Source organism: Bidens hawaiensis, unplaced genomic scaffold, assembly GCF_021521415.1.
Source record: "Bidens hawaiensis isolate Kalapana, Puna unplaced genomic scaffold, B.hawaiensis_p1.1 tig00006085_1, whole genome shotgun sequence".
In the NCBI taxonomy this organism is placed as follows: Eukaryota; Viridiplantae; Streptophyta; class Magnoliopsida; order Asterales; family Asteraceae; genus Bidens; species Bidens hawaiensis.
This window is the reverse complement of record NW_027491404.1, coordinates 159,139-186,923: the sequence shown is the minus strand read 5'-3', so window position 1 is coordinate 186,923 and position 27,785 is coordinate 159,139. Positions and strand designations below refer to the sequence as shown.

General features: G+C 36.5%; 1 long non-coding RNA gene across 1 annotated transcript; it reads right to left on the bottom strand.

Moving 5' to 3' along the window:
- Positions 1-994: 994 nt before the first annotated feature.
- LOC143631489 (uncharacterized) lies at positions 995-27,785 on the bottom strand. Its single transcript, XR_013153366.1, has 3 exons — positions 27,244-27,785; positions 27,111-27,165; positions 995-1,305 (listed from the first exon to the last, which is right to left on the bottom strand). It is a non-coding gene; the product is annotated as an uncharacterized LOC143631489 (long non-coding RNA).

The window sequence follows — 27,785 nt, the reverse complement described above, 5'->3', positions numbered from 1 at the left end:
ACTATTAAATATTAAGTTAAATATGCATAGTAGATTAGCATGCTAAAATTTATATCACAAATGTTTCTAACAGAGAAGTAAAAATTTCAGCTATAACCAAGAAAGTCTTTAAACAATTTAGCCAACTATGATGTTTTTTTAATATGAAATTAGTTTGTTCAAAACTGCTTCTGGGTTATGTTTCCGTTCAAAGTCCATATGGTGATATATGTTCACAGGGGGGCATTTGTTGGTCTTTCAGTTAAAGGATGATTGAAAATGGATTGCAAAGAATAGCAGGGGTATTTATAAGAAAAATAATTTTTTTTCTTTGCAAAAACAAAGGGCGGCTACAAAGATCTTGACCCAGTTAACCGTTTTTGTTATGAAGCCACTTAGAATGAACACAAACCAACTGTTCTTGAACTACTTAACACACAAACATAAAGTGAGATAATTTTCTTTTTAAAACAAACAGAGGCCCTTTTGAACATTTTGAAGACCAATCAGTTCAAAGTAACTGTTTCAGACCCAATACTGCAAAATGACCAATTGTGCAAAATCTGACCCTTTATCAAGTTCACTCCAGACTCGTTTACAAACTACCTAACTACCATAATAGACCAGAAATGACAACCTAATTCGAAACCGTTGTAAAAACCAAAGACCATAACTAAGAAAAAAATTGTTTTCAAAAACCCTTAACACCACTAATGGTGCTGGTGCCTGCTTGCTTACTATTGAAGTCCACACAGTGACATAGGTGGCCATTATTCACTAAATTGAATTTAAAACTTGACAGCTAAGAACATCAATAAAATGACTGTTGTTCTGTCAAAAGAGTTGGTCGAATCCACCTAACCAAATGATTAGCGCAACTTAACACCTTAGAGAATTCGTTGACTATTAAACTAAATTGATACTATGTTTACATATGGATCCCTACGTCTAAGTGCACGTTTCCACATGACAGACAAAGATACGAACTTACGAAGCTCGTGTGTCCAGCTGGTGGTGAATATATTATGCACATGTGTAATTCATCAAATATCACCTAATCTGGGTAACACAAAATTTTACCTAAGCAGTCGACTTACGGTGTCATAAAAAACTAAAGTGACTAAGTGAGCACTAATATTATTGCATCAAGGAAGAAAAAGCTAAAGCGAGCACTAAAAATATTGCATCAAGGAAGGTTATATGTGGATTCGATATAATAATTAAGTCAACTCATTTTAACTAACCATTAACAGGCTGAGAAGAAATCGAAAAAAATTCCAGAGATTCGTTCTTTAGTTCCTCATCAACAGTAGCAACATAATCATCCTACAATTTTAAAAACAGGTTCAATTACAATCGACTTATCACGATCAATTGGCTGATAAGAGTACAAACTTTATAAATCAAAGAATTTGATTTGGCCCATATGAAAATAATTTGGTATTTACAAAGTCATTGCTCGCCAAATGTCACACCCCACTTTGGGACCTAGGCGTGTGACCAATAGTTGGTACCTGTTTTGTAAATACATCAGAGTTGAGGTTTTATAGCGGAAGTCTTTAATACATTTATTTTGAAAACTTATTAAACTCTCGGGTTTAAATACCCGTTTGATGTTTTAAATACATTTCTTTTTTATAAAATATAATTTATAATAATATTTTCAAATAAAATATCTGAGCCATCAGATAGCATCTAATGACTATAACTCCAATCTTCTATTTCTTCTTGTTTAACTTTTCTTGTTTCCCTGTAACATGGGTGGGAAAATACGTCAGCAAAAAGCTGGTGAATAACGTTGACGCTAAAATCTCTTTTTCAATACCTTTGTGAAACCAACAATAATACCTTTATGACTACTCATTAGACACCCAACTAAATTGGGATCAAATTACCCTAAGTACCATGTACAATTAGTTATATACACAATATCATTTCTCTGAACAGTCCCGTAGACCTTCAGAGGCATGTTGATGATATGCATGGCCTCGGGGAAATTCCGAGTCACCATGTTTGTTTGGATCCAGACACATGTATACTCTTAATCAAAGTGTCCGTTTCTTATTATTGTAACATGTTGGGTCAAGAGTTTGACCCAAATGAGGAGATTTGACCTAAACGAAGAATATGGAAGATTGGAATCTTCTCAACCTCCTCAGAAACTGCTAAGTATTGAATCCGAGCACACCTTGGACCTTCGAGTAAGCTTTTACTTAGCCGAGTACGAGATTTTGCCTCTCGGGCAAGGTTTACTTCAAATAGTCTTCTTAAGTGGATATCCGAGCAAGGTATGCTTTTTAGTGACTTCCCGAGTAAGGATCACTGATTTGGCATCTCCGAGCAAGGTTCACTTTGTCAAGCAGGGTTGTTCTTCAAAGCTAAGTCTTTTACTCTTCCGAGTAAGGTTTGGTTAACCAAGTCCAAGAAGCCAAGTAATTGGAAGACCGGGCAAGGTATTTATTAATAAATATGGTCCGAGTATACTTGATGAGTTAAGAGAATATTTCTAAGTTATATCGAGTAAGGTTCAGCTCAAGCAAGGTACAGTGATTCCCGAGTACGCTTTGCTAATAAGTTATTCAATGACAAAGAGCCGAACAGGACCATAGAAGAACAGGGTTGCTCGTAAGGAGTTATCGGGCAAAGTCTGATAAATTCAAGAAGACTGAAGTCTACTCGGTGAATATTTTACTTGGTAAAATATTCTTTAAGTAAAGTCTACCCGGAAACTGATTCTCGAGTACACTTCTATGTTTACCAAGTCTGAAGGAAGGCCGAGTACACTGCGTACTCGGAGACTGAAGATTAATGAAAAGCCTACCCGGAAGACTTGTTTTACACTTAGTTTTATTTTTGAATATGTAATTTGAATATGTATTATCGGATAGGGTTTCTAGAAGGAATGACAGCTGTCCTAGGTTGGCAGGCCTATAAATAGAATATTTAGGGCACGCCGCCAGGAAGACACGGAGGAGACACACAGACAGACACACACATACTACACACGACACATTAATTGAGAATATTTTGTGTGACGGCTGTCCTAGGATTCCTTATAAACCTAAATTAATTACCCCGTTTGTATGATGAACATTATATAAATGGAAATCTTTTGAGTGAATCCTGTGTGTGCCTTCTATCTTTGAATATTCATTGCAACCGCATGTTTGTTATTGATTCCGCCTTTAACAAACGGTCATCTTTCTAAATATAGTAACCTGTCATTAACTCTCTTGTCAACACGATAAATTTTGTGTGAGTTATGACATGATTGATTGAGATCCAAGCCGAATCGACCATATTAAAAGGGATCTGACAAGTGGTATCAGAGCTGATTACTGCTATTTTTAGAAAGAGTGTTGCTGATTGAAGATTTGAAGAAGAATGACGTAAGCAGAGCACTGTTCGATTGATTAGTGACGTCAGCAGCCCTGTTCTTCATTTTTCTTCCAGATCTACAATTTACGGTGTCTTCTTTTCCTTGTTTAAGTTAAAGTTTTAATCTTTGTATCTAACTCTTGTTCTAATCACATCAGACACATCAGATCTGAGCAGTCAATTTCAGATCTGATTATTGTGAAAAACTTTTTATTAAAGAAACTGATTTTTGATTTCTCAAAATGTCTGGATATGAGGAACAAGAGGTGTCTACTAACAAGATACCAAGGTTGTATGGACAGGAAAACTTTATCAAATGGAAGGTACTCTTTGAAGCAGCCGTATGCTACAATGACATTGACATGTGGAACTCTATCAAGAATGGTCCGCAAACTACTGTAGAAGAAGGTGCAAATGCTACTACAACTGCTGCTGTAAGAGAAAAGATGAGAAAGGTGGATGACAAAGCATTGGCTATGATTAAGCTAGGTTTGTCATGGGAGATACTGACCAAGGTGGCTCATCACACAATTGCCAAACAAATGTATGATGCCATCCTTGAGATGTATGAAGGGAACTCAGAACTGAAAAACATAAAGAAGCAAAGATTGAAGCAACAGTTGGAAAGATTCAAATATAGGGATGGAGAAAGGTTGAAATCAATACTAGAACGTTTTCTGAGTATTGTGAATGAGTTGAGAACAACTGATTATGTAATGACTGACTTTGATTTGAATACAAAGTTGCTCAACTCAATGCCAAAAGAATGGTATACTGCTTGCAAATTCATCCTTCAAAAGCAGAATTTCAATGAATTGAAATTGGATGATGTGGTATGTTTTCTTCAAGCTGCTGAACTTGAAATGATTGAGAATGAAATGATTAAGGAAGATAGACCAAGCTTCAATATTTCAAATGCATTGATTGCCCCTATGGGAAACCTGTCAACAAAGAACCAACAACAAATTCCCATCATAAAAGAACCAGCTGAACATAATGTTGTGACTCCAAAATCTTTCATTGGGGGTAGCACAAGCACTCAAGGAAATCAGCAGAGGTTCAATGTGCAACTAATTGATGATTCTGACTCTGCCTCTATGTCTAGTGGAAATGTTACTAACCCTGTAACAGGACATGTTCAAAACAATGAAACACAAGCTTTGTTGTCTATGTTCACTGAGTCTTATAATGCATTTGTTGCAAAGAACATGATTCACACAAGTGTGGTTCAAGATGATTTAGAACAAATTGATGCAGATGACTTAGAAGACATGGATTTGAAATGGCAAGCTGCCATGTTGGGTTTGAGAAGTAGAAGGCTGTATAACAGAACTGGCAGAACTCTGGTTTCTGGTCCTAATGACAGGATTGGTTTTGACAAGTCAAAAGCAATATGCTACAATTGTCAGCAACCTCGTCATTTTGCAAGAGAATGCAATCAACCAAGAAATTTTTAAATGAATCAATTCCAGAATCAACAACCAGGAGGTCAGCATCAATATCAACAGAATCAGTCAAGAAGTCAGCAACATTACCAGCAAAATCAGCTAAGATTCAACCACAACAGTAATCAAATGAACAACTTCAATAACATCAGCAGTTACAATCCAAACTTCAACAACTTTCAGCCTCAGATGAACAATCAACAATAGGGTATGCAACAGAGTCAAGGATTTCAGCCTCAAATGAATCACAATCAAAACCTTCAAGCAACTCAAAATAGTCAAAACAACACTATTCCAGCAAATCAAAATCAGATCAGAAATCAAGGAAATGTGGCTGTGACTACACAACATGAAGGAAGTTTTGATTGGAGCAGTCATGAAGAGGATATTGCTGATGATATCAGGAAGGCAAATGTGACATTCATGGCCATAATTGAGAAAGAAAAGGGAACCTCCTCTCAGGTATACTCTGCTCCTACAGTTGATTTGAATGAACTTATTAGTGAACTAAAAACAAAAGTAGGCAAGCTGGAAGGTGAGTGTTTTAGAAAGCAAAGTATCATAAATGAGTATGAAGCAAGTGAAATGATTAGTGATGAAAAGATTAAGAGCCTTGAAGATGATTGCATGATCATCTACAGAACTCAAACCAGATACATCACTGAGATTGATGGTTTAAAGAAGATGTTGGTTGAAGAAAAGGTGCAAAACACAAGACTAAAGGTTGAAACTGAATTTCTTAAGAATTTGGTCTCAACTGGCAACATATGTGGAATACTGAATCAAGTGAAAGAACAGGACAAATACAAGACAGTTCCACCTCCATTCAACAACAACTTTATGCCAAAAGTTGACAAAGAGAAAAGAGATGCATACTTACAACAATTCAAAGATGTCTTTCAAGACATGGAAGAATTTGTTGATTTATACAAAAAAGTAGAAGTGAATGAAGATGGAGAGTTTGTGATTAAGAAAGAAGTGAAAAAGGAAAAGTCAATTGGAGTTCAAGTCTCTGAGGATGACTTTGATTCAGATGAGTTAGATCAAGATGATCTGAGTGATTTGAGTGATCAAATTACTGAAAAGGAAATTCAAGCTGCTGAAAAAGGAAGAAAGTATAAAAAACCTGAATCTGTTGATAAACTTCTAAAGTATCCACCAGTCCCACCAAAATTAAAGACGCAAAATGATAACATTAAAAGGGAACATGTCTCTTTTGACATCTGTGAAAGGAGGAAGATAAACTACCATGCAGTCAGACCACCAAGCAAGACTGTATTGAATAGGATAAAGCAGAACAACAAGAAGAAGAAGGTAAATGAAAAGATTGATACAGAAAACTTTATCCCAGTTTATCCAATCTTTTCTAGTCATGAAGTGTTGGATGTTGGAGAAGTGGAGACAATGGAAGAATATGAGAAAAGACATTCAAGGGTTAGAGAAAGCAGTGATGAAGAACCTATGATTATGAAGAAGATTGTCTTTGTCAAAAGCAATGTTGAAAGACAAGACATCAAGATTGAGGAATTTGTTCCTTTTTCAATTGACTTTGATGGTTTGAAAAATCAGAAAACTTTAGGAGTCAATACACCTAAGCCAAGTGAAAGATTCAAGAAACCAAAAGAACATGAAGTCTTCAAAGGAAAGGTTTGGTGCAAAAGGTGTGATGAATATGGTCACCACACAGATTCATGCCATGAGAGATTCAAACTCAAACCATTTCATGTACCAGATGGAAAAATGTATGGTCAAGACTTTGTTCTGTACAAAGAGAAGTATGAAATGTATTTGGGAAAAGGAAATCTGTGTGGAAAGAAGTCAAGAATTAAAGAGAATGCTGAAATCAAAGAAAAGAAACAAGTAACTGAGACTGTAGGAAGAAGTAAGTCACCACAGAAGCACAAGAAGATGACAAAGAAGAAAAATCAGTTATTGAAGATTAATCAAGACTTTGAATCAGTTAAGTCTGATGAGTCTCAAGAATCATCTAATAGTGAGAAGACAAGAAGGAAAGAAATTTATCAAAGGATAAAACCAAATGAACTGACTGGTGATGAGAAGTTCTTGATGAAACATGGATATGAACCACAAGGTTTCACTTGGAAACCTAAAACAGAAACTAAAATTGAAGCTGTGACTGATATAAGTGACTACTCAGAAACATAGGACAATGTCTTGAAAGAGAATGTCACTGACTCAGTTGAGCCTCAATGTTCAGTTTCACTTTTCAAAACACCAAAAGAATGTGGCTATGAAACTGATCATTCTGATAATCTGAAAATCACTCATGCATATTCTGAACCTACAACACTCACTTCCAAGGCTGCCACTGAAATTGACACTGATAAGTTACAAGTTGATGAAGCTTGCACCTCATCACTTAACTAATCAAATTTCTCTTTGTGCAGGAACAGGCCACTCCATTGAATGATATATGGTATATGGATAGTGGTTGTTCTAGGCACATGACTTGTGACAAGAGGTCACTTGTGAACTATGAAGAGAAATATGAAGGTCCTGTTGCTTTCGGGAGTGATGAAAATGGTGGAAAGATTGTGGGAAAAGGAATCTTGAAAAATGGAAAGGTGTCATTTGATAATGTGTTTCATGTTGAGGGACTTCAATACAATCTTCTGAGCATATCACAGATGTGTGATAAAGGTTACAAAGTTAGTTTTGATGATACTCATTGCTTCATCTTAAAACCTGAGTTTGTAATTCCACCTGAGATGATTAAGATGATGGCACCCAGAAATGGCAACTTATATGAGTTAAATATGAAAGAAGCCATTTCAAGAGGTGGTGCATGTTTTGTCTCTAAAGCCACTGAAAATGAATCAAAATTGTGGCATAGGAAATTGTGTCATGTAAACTTAAAGAACATGAATAGACTGGTCAAGGGTGAACATGTGATTGGTTTACCTACAAGAGAATTTAAGTTAGATGATCACTGTGACTCATGTCAAAAGGGAAAACAACACAAGTCTACTCATAAGACAAAGCTCATCAATTCAATTGATCAACCACTTGAGTTACTTCACATGGATCTTTTTGGTCCTGTGAGTGTGCCAAGTATTGGAAATAAAAGATACTGTCTGGTGATCATTGATGACTATTCTAGATATACTTGGGTCTATTTCCTAAGTACCAAGGATGAGTCTGCTGAGTTGATTATGGGTTGTGTTACAATGATTGAGAACAAGCTGAATAAGAAAGTCAAAATGATGAGAAGTGACAATGGTACAGAGTTCAAAAATGGAGTTATGGAAGAATTCTGCACAAAGAAAGGAATATTTCAACAATTTACAGCTCCTAGAACTCCTGAACAAAATGGTGTGGCAGAAAGAAGAAACAGAACTTTGATAGAAGCTGCCAGAACCATGATGACTGATGCAAATCTGCCTGTCACTTTTTGGGCTGAAGCAATCAATACATCATGTTATGTTCAGAACAGGGTACTTGTAAACAAAAGGCATAACAAGACTCCATATGAAATTTTCAATAATAGAAAGCCTTACATCAAGTTTTTCAAGCCCGTTGGTTGCAAATGTTTTCTATTGAACACTAGAGATTATTTGAACAAGTTTCAAACTAAGTCACTAGATTGTTTCTTTGTTGGATATTCTACTCACTCAAAGGCATACAGAGTTTATGTGAAAGATCACATGAGTGTGATAGAGTCATCTGACATCATTTTTAATGAAAATCAATTCAACACAGTCAGTGGTGCAACATGGCTGTTTGATCATGAAAAGTTAATCAAGTCATTCAAGATTTATTATAAAAACTTTGATGATTCATTCTATAAGACCAGTACTCATGTTGAAGAGAGCAAGAAGAAAGAACTGGACTTGGAAGAATTGTGGAAAAAGGTTGCAAGAAAAGAAAAGGAATATACTTTTGTGAAAAGCTCCTCAAGCAATGCCATTGAACAAGATGAGGAAGTAAACAATCAGGACATTTCAAATGTACAAAATGATTATGTTCAAAATGGGAGTGACACATGCAACCAATCAAATGAAGATGAGAATGCTTCCACAGCAAGATTTCAAGACTTGTTTCAAAGCTTGAATATGGGAAACAATGGTGCATCTACTTAAGGACAAACCAATGATGAAGCACCAGAGTTTCATGATGCAGAAGCTGATTTGATCATTGAAGAACCTGAACTTAATGAATCAAATCTTGACACAAATTTGTCTACAAATATGATAATACAAACTCTTACTGTTGAAAAGAATCATCCTGCTGAAAATATCATTGGTGACTTGCATGAAAGAGTAACAAGGAGTCATTCTGAAATAGCAAACATCTGTCTGTACTCTTGCTTTCTATCCCAATTAGAACCAAAGAATATTGCTCAAGCCTTAAAAGACAATAGTTGGGTAGAGGCTATGCAAGAGGAATTGGCCCAGTTTATAGATTTACATGTGTGGGATCTTGTAGACAAGCCACATGACAGATATGAAATTGGAACCAAATGGGTGTTCAGAAACAAAAAGGATGAAAGGGGTTTGGTGATTAAGAACAAAGCAAGACTTGTAGCACTGGGATGTCTTCAAGAAGAAGGGATAGACTTTGAGGAAGTGTTTGCACCAGTTGCATGACTGGAAGCCATAAGAATTTTCCTTGCATATGCTGCCTCAAAGAACATAAGAGTATTCCAGCTTGATGTTAAATCTGCATTCCTAAATGGAAAGATTGGTGAAGAAGTGTATGTAGCTCAGCCGCCAGGTTTTGAGGATCCAATGTATCCAAACAGGGTGTATAAGTTAAACAAAGCCCTTTATGGATTGCATCAGGCTCCTAGAGCATGGTATGATGAGCTATCAACTCATTTACTTGAAAATGGTTTCACAAGGGGAGCCATTGACAAGACACTCTTCTACAGAAGAAAAGGGTCAGATTTGCTGCTTTTACAAGTCTATGTTGATGATATCATCTTTGGATCTACAAATGAAATTATGTGTTTGGAGTTTGAAGGGGTGATGAAATCCAAGTATAGCATGAGTTCCATGGGTGAAATGAACTTCTTTCTGGGACTGCAAGTTCTACAAAAGGCTGAAGGGATCTTCATTCACCAAACTAAATATGTGCAGGACATTTTGAACAAGTTCAACTGTCATGATTACAAGACTGCTTCAACTCCAATGGACACCAAAGAAAAGATGATTGCTGATGAAAAGGGGGAGTCAGTAGATGAACATGAATACAGAGCCAAGATTGGATCTCTGATGTATCTGACTGCAACAAGACCAGATATCATGTTTGCTGTGTGTGTATGTGCAAGGTTCCAGTCAAATCCAAAAGTCTCCCATATGAATGTTGTTAAAAGAATATTCAGATACTTGAAGGGAAGACCAGACTTAGGGATTTGGTATCCAAAGAACCAATCCTTTGATCTGATTGCATATATAGACAGTGATTATGATGGATGCAATATGAGTAGAAAGTCAACATCAGGGGGATGCCAGTTTTTGGGAGAAAGGCTAGTGTCATGGCAATGCAAGAAACAGACTACAGTATCAATCTCCACTGCAGAAGCTGAATATGTTGCTGCATCCGCCTGCTGTGCACAAGTTCTCTGGATTCAAAATCAGATGCTGGACTATGGTTTGAATTTTCTAAACACCCATATTCTTATTGATAATACTGCTGCATATTTTACTATTAAGAATCATGTGCAACATTCTAAGACAAAGCACATTGAAATCAGACATCACTTCATCAGAGATTGCAGTGAAAAAGGTTTGATTGAAATGCAAAGAGTTGATACAAGTGATAATTTGGCTGACCTATTCACCAAACCACTTGATAGAACCAGGTTCAACTTTCTTTTGAAAGCCCTGGGGATGATCAACTCTGATGAAATCTGATTAAAGATGTGTGCTTGGTTGTGTACCTCTATGTGATACTTGAATATTTTAGAAGAGGTTGCACTTGCTGAATATGTTGCTAAATATGTTGCTGAATATGTTACTGAGTATGATAAAAGTTATGTGACTTAACTATTTCTATGTGTGTCTCTCTGTGATAACTGATTCTTTTATTAGAGATTACACATATTGAATATGTTTCAACTGAATGTTGATTGAATATGTTTTGATTATGTCACTGTTTTGAAGTTAACTGATAGGTGCTTAAGTAACTATCTGTGCAATTTGTTTGAAATTGATGATAATTCTTGACGATCATGTTAACTGATCTGATGTTATGATAAGTAGTTTGATCTGTTTAGGTGAAATTGAATGCTTATATGATGTCATGAGTAATCACATGTTTATGGTTACTTGAATATATTTTTAATCTGATCTTCTGATGATGTTAAGATAGGATAGACATTGAATGTTAGTACAGTCTAATTTTCTTGATGATGTTAAGAATGATTAAGATTTGAGTGTGTAATGCAACTGTTTGTGTCAAAATGTGTTTTATGTCAAAATTAAGTGGTTCAATGAATTTTATAATGAATTTTGCATAAATACAATATTTTGGTCAAAACATGAGCAAGTTGATTAATGGTGACGAGATATGATAAGATTATTCAGTTCAAGCTTTTAAGAAGCTTAAAAGAAGGATTTTTTAAAGAAAAGTCTCAAGTAGTTGTTTTTACTGAAAATTATGTCATTTGCCCAGTTGGAAGGACATATACTTGTGTATGTTTGGTCCTTAAATCTCTATAGATTCAAATGATAGCCATTAACCTGAAAACTGAATGCATTTGGGGCAATAATGACTTGTTTCTTCTTCCTTCACTTAAAACTATGTCAATAACTCTGACTTTGAAAGGACATATACTCACATGTATGTTTGGTCCTGTTGACCATTTTTGGTCAAAAAGGATAGTCATTAACCTGATAATCAAGAGATATTGGGGTGATTGAATATTAAACTGTATTTTTTTTGGAAATGATAGTACATTGACTACTTAGCTGATCATATGGAATTAATAGGCTAAAAAAAGACCTTAGTATAGTCATTAACATGTATGGTTGCTTTCCCATGATGATGTAAAATCTAAGGTGATATAAACACAATGAATATGCTAATATTTATGTGGAGATGCATAGTTGTTTTGCATGTCTCAAGATAGATCTCTCCGAATGATATGGCAGAAAAGTGATTACCCAGTCATACACGAGCATGTTGTTATTTGGTCAACCAAAATGAAACATTTTTAAATATGACAAAGAACATACTTTAAGAAAATTTGAGAAAATATCAAAAACTAGGGGAAGAATGAATAAATCAACCAAAAGTTGATGAGTGTTTTAAATATTTTATCAAACAAGAGGGTTACAACAAGAACTACAAAGATGCTGGCAAAATCTGTCTCATCTTGAATGAAAGGCATGTTGCTAACTGTAAGTCCAACGTTCAACCTCTATATATGTTTGAATCTAAAAATATAAAAATACAATAAGTTCTGTCATACAAAAACTATTTTTGACCAAATACAGGAGGTTGGAGTCAAATTGGGGTGATCTGGGGAAAGCCAAATAAGCTTTGAGAAGAGATATGAGGCATTATAGCACAGTGTTGACCATTATTGCATTATGCTCAAATTGAACTTTAATCATATCACCAAAGAGATGAAAATCATGCTAAGTTTATACCTGCTGTTAACCTATCTAAGTTGTCATAATAATGCTGAGAGTAAAGTAATGAGATAGCTACTTAGTCAATATGATCCCATTCCTGAGATCTTTTCAGTTTATTAAAGATATTGTTTTGAAATGAATTATAACTGAAATTTGATCTCTAAATGCACCATTTGCACTTAAACTATGTTCTGAAATAATACATAACTTAGAAATGTCTCTGACAAGTTTAAGTCAAAAAGTGTTGCATTTTGCCTAAAATAGGTTGAATATGTAAGTTCGAGTAAGGCTTGATGCTTTATAACCTTCTCGAGCACAAACTGTTTGAATATGTATTTTCGGGTAAGGTTAATGATTTATAACTTTTCCGAGTACAAAACAGTTGATTATGTGTGAATATGTAAGTTCGAGTAAGGTTTGATGCTTTATAACCTTCTCGAGGACAAACTGTTTGAATATGTATTTTCGGGTAAGGTTAATGATTTATAACCTTTCCGAGTACAAAACAGTTGATTATGTGTGAATATGTCGTTTCGGGTAAGGTTTGATAATTTTCAAACTTTCCGAGTAAGCTTAGTCATTTCTGACTAACTTTATGATTTTCGGGCATACTTTGAAATGTTTACACTTTTCGGGTAGAGTACACTGTTGCACTCATTTTCCCGAGTAAGCTTGAAGTCTTGAGATGATTATGTGTTGTTATAGCTGTCTTTTAACAAGAAATTCTTGTTTCGAGCAAGCTATGCATGTTATATGCTAGTTTCGAGTAAGCTATGCATATTATATGCTGATTGTGTTTCCAATCAAACTTTGTGAACTTAAGTGAGTACACCGAGTAAGCTTTGTGTGAATATGTTGTTAGGAAAGGCTTGTTAATCTTTCCGGGCACGCTTAGATGTTACTGTTTAAGTTTGTCATTTTTCGGGTATGGTTTGATATGTTGAGTTCCCTCGAGCAAGGGCATACCTGATGACTAAATGTGTTTTTCCTAGCAAGCTAAGTGCTAACATAGGATTTTCGGGCAAGCTCTATGAAATTTTAGACTATTGCACACTTAAATGTTTATGTGTTCAATTTCATTCCGAGCATGCTCTGTGATATATCTGTTTACGATTCCTTTGAAATTACAAGTGTTTTCGGGCAAACTTTGTTTTCCGAGCACACTTTATATTTCGGGTACACTTGTGTTCCTTCAATATACTTGGTAATTTTCAAAAAATTTAACTTTCTGAGTACACTGTCTGCTAGAATTTCTTTTCGAGCACACTTTGTACTATACGAAAGTTATTCGGGTATACTTTGCATAAGATTGTTGTCCGAGCACACTTTACATTTGAAAGAGTGCTCGAGCACACTATGTGTACAAGCATACTTGAATGAATACGTTGTTTGAATATGTTAGTTAGTATGATAAAATTTGATTATGATTCTTATTAGGGTTCATGCTAGATAAGTTTCAATTTGAATTTGAGAAATCTTTGTGAGGATCTTAATTGGTTCTTAGTAAGAATGTTTATTTGATAACTGTGCTTGATTATTAGTCTTGTGATTTATTTCTCAAGAAATCAAGTATTTCGGGTAAGCTTTCTTCATTATGTCTTAACTTTAAATTAATTTACTTGATCGAGCAAGGTTTAAAAATAAAAGAATTCGGGCAAACTTTGTATATTCAAAATGAAAATGTTCCGAGCAAAGTTTGACCGAGTAAGGTTTGTTAGTGGAAGTAGACCGAGTAGACTTTGGATATATTAATCTTTCGAGTAAGGTCTAATAAACTTAAATGAAATAAAAATGTCTTTAATGTATCAAGTGGATAATGTTACTGGTTGACAGCTAATGATTCACAAAATGACAAAAAGCATTTAAAACCCACTTTCAAAAAGGTATAAAAGAGGGACTTAAGAAAATTTTTCAACACGATTTCCCTCTCTCTCTCTCTCCCCCTCCACTGCAAATTCTTACTCACTAAAAAACATAACCGACTTATCGAATTCAACATTAATCCAAACCCTAATTTTTATCAGCCCCTAATTCCGACTCGGTAAGCATTAAATATTATGTTTTCCGATCACGATTAAACTGTAATGTGACTTGATTATGTATTTGAGTACTGACACTCTGTTTATGTGTTTAGGTTATTAATTTGTCGAAGAACAGGTTCATGAAGATTTCTTTCTTTCTTCTTCATTTTTATAACTTGAAATTATCTAAAGTACTGAACTTTATGACTAATTTCACTTTGAATATGTTTGTTTGTGAATTTCAGATATGGCAGATAACGAGCCAACGTATGTTTTTGAGCCTAAGCACGATATGTGCGCATTACTACAAGTGACACGAGATAATGAACCAATGGCTCGAATGATTTCGTGGATGGCGCGGTCGAACATCAACTTTGCGCTCACTGAAAGCCCAATTATTTACAGAAATCACTCCTTGGATTTCTGGAGATCAGCAGAGTTGATTGAAGATAATGATGGAAAAAGAATAGAAGCAACCGTGGCCAGCCAAGAGATACACATCACAGAAAGAATGATAAGGAGGTGCTTAAGACTGAACGATGATGATCACAACCACATAAACTTCAATACAAAACACTTATTGAAAATCTTTAAAAAAACGATGGGGTATCAAGGAAATGTCCATGAAGGACAGTTTCAGAAGGGTTTGTTTTCGATGCTGTACAGATTTCTGATTCACCATATTATTCATGGATTTGCTCCGAAGAAGGGATCATGGACTCTGATGAGTCATGATCTGGCAAATGCCACAGTTGGAACTATCTTTGATCTGCCTTTTAACTTTTCCAAGATGATTTTTGAGGGGTTAGTGGGGAATCTAAAGAAACCAGAAAGGAGGAGATTTTTACAGTACCCAAGATCCCTGCAGATCATATTCAACAGCACATTACAAGATTTACCAACAATTGGAGACACACATAAATTGCAAGATCCTGATGCTTACAAGAGAATAAAAAATCCTGGTGTCTCTAATAACTTTAATGCAAATATTCCGTTTGAAATCTTACCTTGGTTGTTAAACCATGATTTGGCTATAATGCCTGTGCCTGAGCTAAGCTCAGAGGAGGAAGAAGGGGGTGATGATGATAGTGATGAAGGAGATTCTGATGATGATGTTGATGGCAATGAAGGTGGAGATGGTTTGGAGATGGAGATTATGGCACCTGAACAGGGGGAGCAAAGAGAAGAACTTGAACAACCAATTCCAAAACTACCACAATCACCACCACCAACCTCACCACATCAAACACCACCTCAAACCCTTACCCTAGACCAACCAGAAACATCCACACATCAATACACACATCAATCACCAACACCACAAACACCTACCACCAACCAACCTGACTTTGAACCGTTTACTACATCAGACCCTACAAGTCCACATGTTGATATGTTCCAAAGAAATGTTGAGTTGATGTTGGAAAATGATGAGTTGAAAAGACAAGTTGAGGAGGTTAGGGATGAGAATGTTGAGTTGAGAAGAAAGAATGAAGAGATAACTAGTGAAAATGAAATGTTATTGAGTAAGTTAGCTGATGCTGAACTGATGATTCGAACCCTGGCGCAGGAGGTTGAGAAGACCTCAGCTGCCCCAAAACAGGGGGAGAATATGGATGATACTGATGTAAACATGGATGATGTTGAAAGTGTTGATAATGTTGATTCTTTGAAGATGATAATGAACAATTATGATAATAGTGATGAGACTGAAAAGGAAGTGATAGAAGAAGAAACCGATGATGATGAGGAGGTTGTGCTTACAGAAGAACTGACTGAGATCATGGATGAGGAAATGACTGTTGAAAATACTGGTTTGAATGCTACTACTGAGGAACTGGTATACACTGAGCCAGAAGATGATCAAGAGGCTAGTTCCAAGATGGCAGAGCATGATTCTGAATTAGATCAACTGTTCAAATAAATTGATGAGTATGAAATTTCTAATGAAGAAGAAGATGAAGAGCAGTTGAGAAAGAGGAAAGAAAAGGGTAAAGGGATAGCAACAGAGGAAGAACCGGTTATGTATGTTGAGAAAGATGTAACTTTTAAAGATGATGCTGCTGCTGCTGCTCTTGAAGAGCAAGAAAGAATAATCAAAGAACCTTTGGAGAGGGAGAAAATAGCCCTATCACTGACTCCAGAAGAATTAGCAGAGCAAGAAAATCTGATCAGACAAGCCAACATTGAAAAAGAATTGACTGAAGATGAGGCTGAACAAGAAGTTATAGAAGAACTGATCAAAATGAGCAGGGTTGAGGAAGTGGACAACTCTTTGGCTTTGGTAGTAAGCATGTTTCAATCTAAAAGTCAAACATCAGAAACTGCTGCTGAACCAGCCACTGGTATAATTCCTGAAGAGGAGATTGGCGAGTCAATTGCTTCAAAGGCTGCCAAGAAATGGGCTGAACAGGTAAAAGAGGATTTGAGAAAGAACCCCACTGATAACTGGCCGGAAAGAAGATTTGAAAAGACTTATCAAAGAAGAAAAAGAACATTTGAACAAAGCCCTATCAGGGCTACACCTTTACAAAGTCTAAGACCTGGTGAACATATGCAAGGTGTCCCTGATGTAACAACTAGAGATAAAGCAGATCATCCAGCACCTGATGAACCAAAGATAGATGCTATGAATGAGCTGACAGAAGAAGAGGATGACTCTGAGAACTCTGATGATGACAATAATGATAAACCTGAGAATGATGAAGGGAAAATTGGTACAACTGCTAATGTTATGTCCCCACAAGTCGAAATGACTGATGTTCATAGGGCAAACATTAAGCTGAGTATGTCTGAAGCCAAAAGACTGATGGAACAAAAGAACAAAGATGCCAAGAAATACAAAGATTATTTGAGAAGACATGGTTACTCTGAGAAAGATTTGGCACATTTCTCTTTTGATGAACTACAAGATTTATACATTAGTGAAAGAGAGAAAGTGGTGGAAAGATGTGTTAAAGAAAATGAGGAAATTGAGTTAGAAGAGCTGAAAAGAAAATTCAATGGAATGTGTGGATATTTGTTGGAGAAAGGCATGAAGTCAGAAATTGTGAAGAACTTGGATAAAAAGACAGTTGTGGATCAGTATAACAGAAGGAAAAGAAAATAAAAATCTACAAGGGTCCAAGCTGAAAGCACAATTCAAACTGAAAAAAACTATTGAGCCACCAAGGAAGAAAAGAAGAATTCAAACAATAAGGGAAAAAGAAAAGGAGAAAGTAACAAATGTTGAAATCCCTATTGTCCAAGAAGAAGTGAAACCTGAAACAGAAGATGAACCATTCATGCCTTGGGATAATGAGGAAATGATCAACATCCTAAGGAACATAATGATAAACAAGAGAGGGATGACTGAATAAGATTTTAATGTGCTAGAGAAAGAGGATTTAAAGACTCTTTTCTACCTTCAGAAGGATGAGTGGGAAAAGGTTTTGAGAGAAGGAGAAAATCCCAGATATTATACTGATGGCAGATTTGTACCTGCTGAACTGGCAAGAACTCCAGGAATGATAAAAATGTTGATTGAACTGGAGGCAGCAGGACATAACATTGTGGAGATAGCCAACCTTCCCACTGAGATGGTGGAAGCTATGTATGTGAAGACATTCAACTTGGGACCTCAAAAGCCCAAGAAATCAATTCCATTCAGACCTCCATTTCATCAAAGATTTCCTAGAGGAAGAGGTCAAGGAGGAATAGGAGAATCAAGCAGCTCAGTACAACACAGAATAAGACCACAATCTGATGTGGATCTACCCAGAGAGCTGTATTATGATTCAGTCACTGATTCCCTCAAAGTGATTATGGAGAGCAGGCTGCTAAGGGAGATTGTGGTCAGAAGTGACTTCCGTGATTATAATGAAGAACAATTAAGAAGAATGGCCACACTTCACTTGTATGACTACAGAAACAGGGACAGATCAGCAGGAAGACAGATGAATGATTTATCAAAGTACCTGCATGAAGAAGCTGATAAGGGATTCAAGTTTTTAAAGGAAAAGAGAAGTTGGAGAAAGATTCAACTTCACAGATCAAAGAGGTCAGAGAAGCTAAAGAGAATGGACATAGCTGAACTGAACTACCAAATAAGCGTCCGAGATCAGAATCCACTTTCCAACATGGATACGTGTATAAGCTTGGGAAGAAGAATGAGAAGGCCAAACTATACAGTGCAGAAGAACGGTGTAATTACTGAAGTGGAATACAAAGAAGACACTGGTTACTATGTGCTGAGGAACTCTGATGGAAAAGCTTTGGCAACAATCAAGAAGGATGCAGATCTGACATGCTTACACAATGATGATCTTATAGATATAAGAGACTTGGTGATACCAGAAGGACACACTCACTACCAAGTGCTCAATATCTTCAGAGAAAGAGCTGCATCTGTAATCCAGCAGAGAAGACAAGCAGCCTACAACGAAAGGAAAAGACAAAATAGATAGAATAGGCTTTGCTTTGTAATGTCTTCGGACAACTTTTGCTTATGTAATTTTGCTTATGTAATTTGATTATGAAATTTGACTTTTAATTTGATGTGTATTTTGCTAATTGTAAGTAACCATAGAGTGTTTTGGGTCAGCTGAGGTGTTCCAATCTAGGGGGAGATTGTTGGGTCAAGAGTTTGACCCAAATGAGGAGATTTGACCTAAACGAAGAATATGGAAGATTGGAATCTTCTCAACCTCCTCAGAAACTGCTAAGTATTGAATCCGAGCAAACCTTGGACCTTCGAGTAAGCTTTTACTTAGCCGAGTACGAGATTTTGCCTCTCGGGCAAGGTTTACTTCAAATAGTCTTCTTAAGTGGATATCCGAGCAAGGTATGCTTTTTAGTGACTTCCCGAGTAAGGATCACTGATTTGGCATCTCCGAGCAAGTTTCACTTTGTTAAGCAGGGTTGTTCTTCAAAGCTAAGTCTTTTACTCTTCCGAGTAAGGTTTTGTTAACCAAGTCCAAGAAGCCAAGTAATTGGAAGACCGGGCAAGGTATTTATTAATAAATATGGTCCGAGTATACTTGATGAGTTAAGAGAATATTTCTAAGTTATATCGAGTAAGGTTCAGCTCAAGCAAGGTACAGTGATTCCCGAGTACGCTTTGCTAATAAGTTATTCAATGACAAAGAGCCGAACAGGACCATAGAAGAACAGGGTTGCTCGTAAGGAGTTATCGGGCAAAGTCTGATAAATTCAAGAAGACTGAAGTCTACTCGGTGAATATTTTACTTGGTAAAATATTCTTTAAGTAAAGTCTACCCGGAAACTGATTCTCGAGTACACTTCTATGTTTACCAAGTCTGAAGGAAGGCCGAGTACACTGCGTACTTGGAGACTGAAGATTAATGAAAAGCCTACCCGGAAGACTTGTTTTACACTTAGTTTTATTTTTGAATATGTAATTTGAATATGTATTATCGGATAGGGTTTCTAGAAGGAATGACAGCTGTCCTAGGTTGGCAGGCCTATAAATAGAATATTTAGGGCACGCCGCCAGGAAGACACGGAGGAGACACACAGACAGACACACACATACTACACACGACACATTAATTGAGAATATTTTGTGTGTGACGGCTGTCCTAGGATTCCTTATAAACCCTAAATCGATTACCCCGTTTGTATGATGAACATTATATAAATGGAATTTTTTTGAGTGAATCCTGTGTGTGCCTTCTATCTTTGAATATTCATTGCAACCGTATGTTTGTCATTGATTCCGCCTTTAACAAACGGTCATCTTTCTAAATATCGTAACCCGTCATTAACTCTCTTGTCAACACGATAAATTTTGTGTGACTTATGACATGATTGATTGAGATCCAAGCCGAATCGACCATATTAAAAGGGACCTAACATAACACAAAGTTTTAAGGATTCGTAAATCCTATGCAAACATTCAGACTCATTATAAAAGGTTTGGGGCATATTCACCTTTTCTGTTTATAATCAGTTTCTTTTACTGATTCCTGTTTTCTGATTCTTCTTCTTGCTTTGTTACCTCGGACCTATAGTACGAGAATAACCTTTGTATAAATAACTAGATCAACGATCTAGCTTTAGACCTTTAGTCTATTTCATATAGCTTTAACTTGATAAAACATTTGTTTATTCAAAACATATTGGACCTTTAGTCCCTTTCTTTATTTACCAATCATATGCTACGTTTCTTCTTCAAGAAGAAACGTCTATATAGAGTTCCTTCTTCAAGAAGAAACATTAATCAAACTATATTATTTGAATATCATATTTCTTAATAATAAAGAAATACTTATTTAACTATAACCTTTGCTTAAGAAAAGTTATATTATTCTTAGTCGTAATCAATGTTCGGCTATATCTCCGACTATGGTCTAAGCCATTTATAATAATATACTAATAACTTAGGCAGAACCCCTTACCTCACACGGGTATTAGGAGTTAGATAATCCTAAGTTTATACGGGCAGCACTTGTACTCTATGCACGTATATCGAGACATTCTTGATCCACCTTCCTTGGCACGCAAATCGAGGCAACGCTCGGCCGCCGGGTCTTGCACGTATTACGAGACGGAAATGTCGGGTTTCTTGAGTGGCGTGCACTACGAGGAAAACACCGGGTATTTGGCACGGATTACGATGTAATGTTTGTCGGGTTGGTGGCACGCAAAACGGTGTTCGACACGCAAACCAAGGTAGAGAGAGTATTTTCTAGAGAAATTGTTGATGTGGGGTATGGGAATGAGCCCGTAGCCCCTCCTATTTATAGCCATTTTTGGATCCCATCGCGATACGCGATGGGTCCTACTTTCCTCGGCATCGCGTAGCGCGATGCCCCCTTTCTTCAGATTACGCCACGTGTCGCCACGTGGCCTGACACGTGTGCCACGTGTCGCCACGTGGTCTGACACATTCTGCCACGTGTCATGGCATGCTGCCACGTGTCACCAGAGTGTGACACGTGTTGATGCCTCATCACTGCCCATCGCGGTACGCGATGGCCGTCTCCATGGACTCATCGCGTAGCTCGATGGGTCCTAAATATTATTTTTCAGTTTTAGTCCCTCGTCTTTTATAGCTTGTCACTTCTGGTCTATTTCTCGTTGTCCAAAAATACTAAGGCGGCTCTTAAAGCCGCTCGCGGCGATGCGAGCGTGCGAAGTGCAAGGTGCGCCATCAAAGCGCCACATTGCGCCCAACGCCCTTCGCCGTCGCCGTCGCCTTCGCCATCGCCATCGTCCGAGTCCGAGCGCTTGCGCGTGCGCGTCGGGTGCTACGCACCCTCCGCTACGACTACTTGGTGCATGATATTCATAAAAGAATATTACTATGGAAAATCTCTTCCTTATAAAGAACTTCCATTTCTTTACCACTTTCCATGTGGGATGGATTCCATCTTCTTTATTTATACTTTGGTAAAGTGCTTCCTTTTTCTTACATCTTCCAATGTGGGATAGAGTTTTCTCTTTACTTATTTCCTCCATGTAAGAATACTTAGTTTTAGGAAATATTTTTTTATTTCCTTATTTATCTCATAATTCATTATTTAATATTTTCTCATTACTTATCTTGAGATTATTTTTGATCCCCCAACTTTCCTAAGTTGTCAAATTTGGATCAAAATTTTAGGGATGTTACATCCTCCCCACATTGGAATGAATCTCGTCTTCGAGATTCGTTGGTTTAAGTGTGAATGGTTTTTACCTTTCAAATGTTGATTAGATTCTATCCAATCTGGTTCTTTTTGCATGCAGACTGACTAGGTTCTTTATTTTGTTGCTAACTTACATCCTTCAATGATAAAACCAGTCAATAGTTCAGAATATCATTAGTAAATATAAATTTCTATATACATTGATCAGTTGTGTTTAACTATTTACCTTACCATTATGTATTCTAAATATTTACTGATGTTAACTACATTGTTGTTTCGATTTGATCTGTTGAATCTATTCCACTAACTTGTTGTTTAGATTCAGTCTATCGAATCTATTCTATCGTTGATCTCTATCGATGATGTTTTCTATATTTTAACAGTACCCCTGTACTTTGACTTTAATCATATTCGCTATACTTAGCGATTATATTTCCTTGACTATCTTTAGGTTCTTTTTCTTTGACTTTTTGGTCTATAATATTCCATCAGTTGTATCTCTTGAATGAATTCCTTCCGATGATATAATGTCCTTGCATATTTAAATATTTTCTAACTTTTGGTATATCATCCTCCTAGATGATACATTTTCTCAACGTTTTCTTGTTCTAAGTTTCGCATGAACTTTTCAACTTTTGAACCTCTTGTTTATCCTTTAGAGGTAATGAATATAAGCATTCTTGTGTATTAACACGATCTATATGAAAATATTTTATTTATAACTTAGGGACTTAAATACCCTTCTTTGATTATAAAACTTCTCGTTTGAAAACGAGTTACAATTAATATACAAAATTAGCTAATCTATTTGACATTTCTTTGATATGATCTTGTCATTTTTTAATCTTGATTAGCTTTTCTTTTCGGGCATTCAGTCTTAAAGTGACCCGTTTCTCCACATGTAAAACATACTCCTAACTTCTTTCGACATTCATCTATTGTGTGTCCTGCTCTCTTGCAGTATGCACAATTATTCGAATTTTCTACTCGACACTTCCCAGTATGTTTTCTTCCACAAGTCTTACAAACTGGCTTGGGAGTACTTTCTTCTTTTCCTATCTTTCCGAAATCTTTTGGTTTCTTAGTTTCTTTGTCTTTCATCTTTTCTTCTTCTTAATTCCTTATCATGCTGTTGATTAAGTATCCGGCCAATTCCATAGCCGAATCAACCGTTTCTGGCATATGGGATCGTACCATGTCTCTTATTTCTCTTGGTAACCCATATATGTAACGAGTTACTTTGTTATATTCCGAAGTTACTAGATGTGGAACCAGTCGGCAGTATTCTAGGAATTTAGTATTATATTCCCTAATATTTGTGCCAAAAACCTTGTGATTCCATAACTCGGTTTGAATTCGATCCATTTCTGAGTTGGGCAAAATTTCCTTAATATCAGACCTTTGAATGTTTCCCAACTTAAGTTATACATTACTTCTCTCCCTTTGCTCATCAACAGGGCATTCCACCACTCATGCGCCTCTCCTTTAAACATTAAGGCGGTATACTGAATCTTCTCTTCATCAGTACACTTACTTGTTATCACTATTGTTACCATCTCCTCAAGCCACCTCACGGTTGTGATGGCTCCTTTATCTCCGTGAAATTACTTGGGATTATAAACTTTAAAGTTCTTAAAGTTACATCCCTTTTTAATCTTTCGTTTCTTTCGTTTCTTATTCTTTAATTGATTATCAGCCGTAGAGCTATCATAAGCTTTCTCCTTTCTTGAAGGAACGGACTTACTTCGACTTCTATTGTTAGATTTTGGTTGACTTTGACTTGCAGAAAAGTCATTCATAGCTTCCTTAATCATCTTTTGAATTCCTTTTTTATATTGGATAGGAATTTCATTATCTTTATTTTCTTCATTTTCAGTTTTCTTGGGAGGACTATTGTGAGAGTTTGCACTTTCTTCTCTTGACATACTACAATAAAATTTTAAAAGATAAGTCTAATATTCGAAGAATTCAAAACATATCTTTTATTCATCTTATTATAGTTACAAGAGTGCATATTATTAGTTACAATTATACTCTCTAAAATTACTAAGGTTCTATTTCTTCCAGCGAATGATTAGTTTCTTAATCTTGCTATCTTTCTTGATAGTCTCCTTTACTTGTTCATCCACTTCCATTTCTTTCATTGCTTCTTCATTGTGAGCAAAGCAAACATCCTTAGTTGCCAGAAAATATTCTGGCTTCTGAATATATTCTTCCGGATAAGTCATTACTTCTTTTTCCTTTGGCATCATTGGTTTCTTGGATCTACTTGATCCTGCTCCATATGTGTTATGATTGGAAATTATTTGAGCTAGCGGAATGTCAGAATCATAGGAATCCGAATCTTCCTCCATTTTTATTTGGCATGTACTTTCATCACTAGATATAGGAATTGGGAGAAAAGACGTTCCCATAAATCCTTTTCCTTTACCAGATCGAGGCTTAATAGATTCTTCGCTAGATTGACAATCGGACATCTGCGCGAGGTTAAATTTAGGGATAGGTAGACGTTCCTATCTTATTTGTTATACCTCATCCATAAATGATTTCTAGATACTTTTCAACTAAGTATCTATGTTGCTTGAATCAAAATCAATATAATAAGTTTTCAAAACTTATCCTTAATCAAAGCCTAGGTATAATGAAATACCTAATTCGTTAAGATTGATGGCTCTGATACCAACCTGTCACACCCCACTTTTAGGCCTAGGCGTGTGACCAATAGTTGGTACCTGTTTTGTAAATACATCAGAGTTGCGGTTTTATAGCGGAAGTCTTTAATACATTTATTTTGAAAACTTATTAAACTCTCAGGTTTAAATACCCGTTTGATGTTTTAAATACATTTCTTTTTTATAAAATATAATTTATAATAATATTTTCAAATAAAATATTTGAGCCATCAGATAGCATCTAATGACTATAACTCCAATCTTCTATTTCTTCTTGCTTAACTTTTCTTGTATCCCTGTAACATGGGTGGGAAAATACTTCAGCACAAAGCTGGTGAATAACGTTGACGCTAAAATCTCTTTTTCAATACCTTTGTTAAACCAACAATAATACCTTTGTGACTACTCATTAGGCACCCAACTAAATTGGGATCAAATTACCCTAAGTACCATGTACAATTATTTATATACACAATATCATTTCTCTGAACAGTCCCGTAGACCTTCAGAGGCATGTTGATGATATGCATGGCCTTGGGGAAATGCCGAGTCACCATGTATGTTTGGATCCAGACACATGTATACTTTTAATCAGAGTGTCCGTTTCTTATTATTGTAACACAAAGTTTTAAGGATTCGTAAATCCTATGCAAACATTCAGACTCATTATAAAAGGTTTGGGGGCGTATTCACCTTTTCTGTTTATAATCAGTTTCTTTTACTGATTCCTGTTTTCTGATTCTTCTTCTTGCTTTGTTACCTCGGACCTATAGTACGAGAATAACCTTTGTATAAATAACTAGATCAACGATCTAGCTTAAGACCTTTAGTCTATTTCATATAGCTTTAACCTTGATAAAACATTTGTTTATTCAAAACATATTGGACCTTTAGTCCCTTTCTTTATTTACCAATCATATGCTACGTTTCTTCTTCAAGAAGAAACGTCTATACCGAGTTCCTTCTTCAAGAAGAAACATTAATCAAACTATATTATTTGAATATCATATTTCTTAATAATAAAGAAATACTTATTTAACTATAACCTTTGCTTAAGAAAAGTTATATTATTCTTAGTCGTAATCAATGTTCGGCTATATCTCCGACTATGGCCTAAGCCATTTATAATAATATACTAATAACTTAGGCAGAACCCCTTACCTCACACGGGTATTAGGAGTTAGATAATCCTAAGTTTATACGGGCAGCACTTGTACTCTATGCACGTATATCGAGACATTCTTGATCCACCTTCCTTGGCACGCAAATCGAGGCAACGCTCGGCCGCCGGGTCTTGCACGTATTACGAGACGGAAATGTCGGGTTTCTTGAGTGGCACGCACTACGAGGAAAACACCGGGTATTTGGCACGGATTACGATGTAATGTTTGTCGGGTCGGTGGCATGCAAAACGGTGTTCGACACGCAAACCAAGGTAGAGATAGAGTATTTTCTAGAGAAATTGTGGATGTGGTGTATGGGAATGAGCCCGTAGCCCCTCCTATTTATAGCCATTTTTGAATCCCATCGCGATACGCGATGGATCCTACTTTCCTCGGCACCGCGTAGCGCGATGCCCCCTTTCTTCAGATTACGCCACGTGTCGCCACGTGGCCTGACACGTGTGCCACGTGTCGCCAAGTGGTCTGACACATTCTGCCACGTGTCATGGCATGCTGCCACGTGTCACCAGTGTGTGACACGTGTTGATGCGTCATCACGGCCCATTGCGGTACTCGATGGCCATCTCCTTGGACTCATCGCGTAGCGCGATGGGTCCCTAAATATTATTTTTCAGTTTTAGTCCCTCGTCTTTTATAGCTTGTCACTTCTGGTCTATTTCTCGTTGTCCAAAAATACTAAGGCGGCTCTTAAAGCGGCTCGTGGCGATGCGAGCGTGCGAAGTGCAAGGTGCGCCATCAAAGCGCCACATTGCGCCCAACGCCCTTCGCCGTCGCCGTCGCCATCGCCATCGCCATCGTCCGAGTCCGAGCGCTTGCGCGTGCTCGTCGGGTGCTACGCACCCTCCGCTACGACTACTTGGTGCATGATATTCATAAAAGAATATTACTATGGAAAATCTCTTCCTTATAAAGAGCTTCCATTTCTTTACCACTTTCCATGTGGGATGGATTCCATCTTTCTTATTTATACTTTAGTAAAGTTCTTCCATTTTCTTACATCTTCCAATGTGGGATGGAGTTTTCTCTTTACTTATTTCCTCCATGTAAGAATACTTAGTTTTAGGAAATATTTTTTTATTTCCTTATTTTTCTCATAATTCATTATTTAATATTTTCTCATTACTTATCTTGAGATTATTTTTGATCCCTCAACTTTCCTAAGTTGTCAAATTTGGATCAAAATTTTGGGGATGTTACACCAAATCGATTACTATTACCCTTTTCATATGGAGTTTTAGCTTCCTCAATAATTGCCTTCAAACAAAAACAAATCAATGTTCATTAACGATAAAAGAATCTCATTGAAGTTTGAAAAAGAGAAATGAATCATACGTATAAATTATTAGGATGAAATCTGCACCATAGTGAAACCTTCTATTGCACCACAATCATCAACGACTCCAAAATCGCCTTCCTCTTACTCTCTTAGACAATCTCTGCCACGCCAAAACGAAAAGAAATCCGATCAAAACAGCAACAAATGTTGTATCCTCATATGCTCACGGAGAGCAAGAGAGCCACCTCGCAGACGGTCGCAATCGATTTCTCATACCACAAACGCCGACAAAGTCGGTGGATGATGATGAAATTGTGAGATATTTTTGCATCTGTATTACATGTATGGAAATATGGGAAGAAGAACATGTATCGCACAAATAACTCCACATGTAAAGATAGACAGATGTCTCCCAAATGATGATAAGTACGATAGCTAACCAGTAACCATTTGCCCATGACAGAACTATATGTGTGTAATGTATATATGTATTGATTGTATGTATCAGTGTGTATTGAATGTACTCAAAGCATTATAAGTTGTAAATTGAATGAACAGTTGTCATTGTGAGAGGAGTTGTGAATGCTTTTTAAATATA